The following is a 4389-nucleotide window of genomic DNA, read 5'->3' as shown; positions in this document are numbered from 1 at the left end:
GTTAGATTTGGTTTTGTTTTGGGTATTTGGTTAAATTGATGTGTGGGTATCTATTTATGGTGTCTGATTAAAAATAGAGCAATAGATTATTCTACAAAAAAATATAAGCCACACGAACAGGGTAGGAATAAAAAATGGCAATTGGGCTTTTTCCTGATCTAGGTATTTTAGAAGTATTGACGTGGATCTCTTTGAGGGATGCTGTTATGATCTAGGTTTTTCGATTAGGAGTAGTTTTGTTTAATTAGTTTAAATAGATGAGTTAGATTTGGGTTTGAGGGATTTTGGTTAGAAGTTGTTTTGTTTAGGGTGTCTGAACGCAGAGTGTTTGTTAAAATGCCTAGGTGTTTTGCTCTTCTTTTTCTTCTTTTTTTAGAATTTGATTTTTGATAACATACCTCCTATTTCATTTTGCCAGCCCCTAATAGAAATGAATAATAGGATGAAATTACCCTTTAACTTTAACTTTTGTGATTTTACTTTACTGTTATATAAATCTCCACGTGGAACAAAGTCTAACTAAGGAAGAAGCTAAGTTGGTTCTAAGTAGTAATGGAAGTAGTAAACGTAGAATGCATGGATCTTTTTAACGCTCTTTGATTTATTATTATTTTGTTGCTTATTGTGTTGATGTTAAGGACTTAATGTCAAATTTATTTTGTATAGGTACTATTATTTTAGTCCTGGGCACAATTTGATGTGTTTTGATGTCTGTGTTTGTGGTTCACAAGTAGAGGGATATCACTCCACTGGATGTGAATGGCGATGTTGGGGTCTTAGACAAAGATGGTGAGGTACATGTCTTTGATATCACGGTTTCTGATTTCTTTTTATATCAGGTAGTGATAGTTAGTTTCTTTGAAAGCACTCAAACTTAGTTTTGTTTGTAGAAAAAACTAAGCAAAAAAGGACTGCTAACTTATTGGTTTCATTTTTGTTCAATATTTTTATTTGTTACTTTAAATTTTTTTTCCTTTTCAGTTATTCTGCAAAGTTTAGTCCTTTTTCCATAAGGATTATGTCAGTGATATGCCTCCTTTTTTTTCCGTACAGATAAATCACCTATGGTGGACTTTTATGCTTTAAAACATTGAAACAATGAAAGCTAATCGCAAGCAACATATGCAATTAGTACTTTCCTAAGTCCAACGATTTCTTCTTTTCTATTTTGTTTAGTGACATTTAGTGCTGCCACTATTTAACTAAAAGTGAGTTGGTACTTCCTTTTTTTTGTTTTATTGAAATTATTTACAATCTGTGGAGTCGAAGATAAATGCTACGTTAATGGAAAATTATTTTGATGTATCATGTAACTTCAATTTGTTTCGCTCAAGGACAATTAGTGGCGCCCCTATTTAACTTCAGCTGAGTTTTGTTTTATTGAAGTCATCTACAATTTGTGGAATTGAGGATGAATGTTATGTTAATTGAAAATTTTTATTGATGTAGCATGCAACTAATTAGCAAATGCCATTAGTATTTTAAGTAATTCAAATTGAATATTTAAATGCAATTCTTTTTAGTAGATAAAAAGTTGTTACTTCATGTTATTGCTTTAACATATGTTTCACATTCATGTTCACTGTTGTTAACATGTTTATATACACTGTAGCATTTATCCGTGTATGTATAAATTAATGAATTTTATGGGGGATGGATGAGCAATTATGATTTATGCACCTCTACTCATAGCTACAAAATCATTATTCCTATTGTATTCTATGATAGTGGTAAATTAAATTATTTCATAGAGAATCCCTATAGGCTTTAAACGCTTATATTTTGGTTGAGTTATATAATTTCTTATATGGATGCAAATGGAGCCTTAATTTCATCATATTGTATATCATTCTTCAATATTAAAGGGGAAAAAAAAAGCTCTTTATAGTTTCTTTTAAGTGGTTTCTATCCAGTATTGTATAAATTTATTTTAGAAGTTAATGGATACAATCTTAATTTTTGTCAAGTTTCTTAAAAATGCATCACACTTTTTAGATGAATTTTTCCCACTTGGAATTTGTTGAATATAATATGGGAAACATATCATTTGGTTTCTACAACTATTTTGCTCCTGAGGAAATTTACTTGAGGTTAGGCTGAATTTTTTATAAATGTAATTGTCTTATCAAAGTTGGTGCTAAATTTGATGTCTAAACTTCTTGAATATTTGCAGTTTTAATTTAGCCTCATTTTATTTTTCTCTGTTTGGATAAATTAGCTTCATTTGATCTAAATTATAGCTTCGTTTGATCTACTTCTTCTCAAATGAAGAAGTTTTAAGACAAAGAACATGAAGCTGACAACAATCAAGTTGGCTTCTCCACCAAATTTCTTCCAAGGATATTCTCATCGTTCTCTTTTTAACTTTCTTTTTTTGGCTAATATTTTGTATCCATCACAGGGGATGTTACCAACCATTTTAGTTGCTTATAATATATTTGAAAGAAATATATTTGTTATTGTTGCAGTTCATAAATATACTATAATCCAATCATTTATAAATTTGATTGTGATAGTTATCTATGTATTTAATTTGAAATTCATACTAGGTATTATTTATCACATGTTGCTCCTCTTTATAATTTGGTTCTCTATGTTCTTTTTATTTTGTTGTTTACAAGTTCTTTGAGGGCTTCTTTTTTTAATTATTTTTCCTGGCGTTGTGATGTAAAGGTCAAAGAGTTCACAAATCACAGTGATTGAGGCATGTAATTGTGATTGAGGCATCTAATTGTGTTACAATGAATATCATAATTTAATGGTAAGTTTAGGGATTTTCCCCTTTATTTCTATTGATTTTAAAAAATATATATATTCGAACGTGTAAAAAAAAAAATTCGAATATGTAATAGAATGTAAACTTGGCAAAGAAACAGGAAATTAGGAACAATGGGTATTTTGTTCTTTGAAATTTATTGCTCTGCATCTTGCCATCCTATATCTATGGTAAGCTTTTTTGTGGCAGACGTTATTCTTTTGATGGACAATTTCTACTTGAGCATAATTCTTCTGAGAAATTTTTAATTTGCAAATTCTATTAAATAGCTTACTTGCTGCAAGTAATTTGATCTCTGCTAATTTCTATGTTTTGTGTCATACTATTTTCAATCTTAATGCAATTTTCAATTTTAGGTTGTTTAAGTTAGACTAATAGAACCACAAAAACGCAAGAGTTAGGGAGAGAAAAAACAAGTAGCTGCTTTGTTTTTGGAAGGGATTGGGTTATTTTTAGTCTGTTTTGGGTTAGATTTTTGGTCTTTTAGGTATGGGAGCTACTTATGGGACAATCAATAATGGTATTGGTGTGGTGTTGATGGGTATGATGAGGCCTGAAATGAAGATGAAGTGCATTGTCCCAATTGTAATGGCTAGAATGCTTGGTTATGCACATTTTGATTGGTATGCCAATTGATATTATTGGTGATGTTGGTGTTAGGTAAGTTTATAGATTTTTATTTTTGTATATTTAATTTTATACAAGTATACTGAATTGTGCATTCAGTTATTGGGTGGGCTTGCTATTTGGGGTTGGTTTTTAAAGTTAATTGTTGTTCATGTTTCAATTTCAAACCACCTATTAATTCATTTGCTTAGTTACATCTTGATTCAATTTGCATAGGTAGTTTACATTTGTTCTAGAGTTCACTTTATGCGTTGACTCCACTAATTCTAAGTTCTAACTATGTCCATTGCGTTTGGATCTAGCACGCAGTTAACAATTTGAAGTTGTTTTAATTAGATGAGCTTGGCTCATTGGTGTGGTAAGCTTGACATATTAACAAGGAAAACATTTTGTTTTTTCCTCTTCATTGGAAATTGAAGAGTGAAAAAATAGAATGTTTTCAAAGTATGTGTTGTGAGTTAAGGCTATGTTTTATCTCTATAAACCCAAAACTTATTATTAAAAAAAAAAAATCACCCCAACATAAAAGGGCTTTAGTTTGTGGTAAATTTGCTTTGGGTTGGTGCCTGTGTATTTTCAATGACATATGATGCTCACTATGTGCTTCATATTTTGTTTCTAGACGGACACCATTGTAACATAAGATATATATATATATATATATATATATATATATATATATATATATATATATATTTTTAAATTCTATAAAAGATAATTGGAGTTGATTTTAAATGGAGTGATATTGTATTTTATAGATAGTATTCCTGCAAGTAGGACAAATGAGGGGCTGTATAAAATGATCCCGCGCATTGTGCGGGTTAAATGCTAGTATATAGGAAATGGGAAACCATTATACATTTTGGTTTGAAAAATGTATAAGCTAATACCATGTATAATTTCAACATTTTCTATTAAAAAAAAAATTGAATCATGTAATTGTAACTGTTTTTAATTGTACTCGTGTATATACACAGGGTTACACA

At 29.8% G+C, this 4389-nt stretch overlaps 1 long non-coding RNA gene across 1 annotated transcript in view; it reads left to right on the top strand.

Annotated features, from left to right (window-relative positions):
* LOC142615001 (uncharacterized) overlaps nucleotides 1–1379 on the top strand; it is a 1958-nt gene extending 579 nt beyond the window's left edge. The window contains exons 2-3 of the long non-coding RNA XR_012840628.1: nucleotides 667–794; nucleotides 1054–1379. This is a non-coding gene — a long non-coding RNA (uncharacterized LOC142615001). The remainder of the gene's footprint in view (nucleotides 1–666; nucleotides 795–1053) is intronic.
* The last annotated feature ends 3010 nt before the right edge of the window (nucleotides 1380–4389 follow it).

Source organism: Castanea sativa, chromosome 11 (assembly GCF_040712315.1).
Source record: "Castanea sativa cultivar Marrone di Chiusa Pesio chromosome 11, ASM4071231v1".
Classification (NCBI taxonomy): domain Eukaryota; kingdom Viridiplantae; phylum Streptophyta; class Magnoliopsida; order Fagales; family Fagaceae; genus Castanea; species Castanea sativa.
The sequence above is the reverse complement of the archived record's forward strand: the minus strand, read 5'-3'. Positions and strand labels throughout refer to the sequence as shown.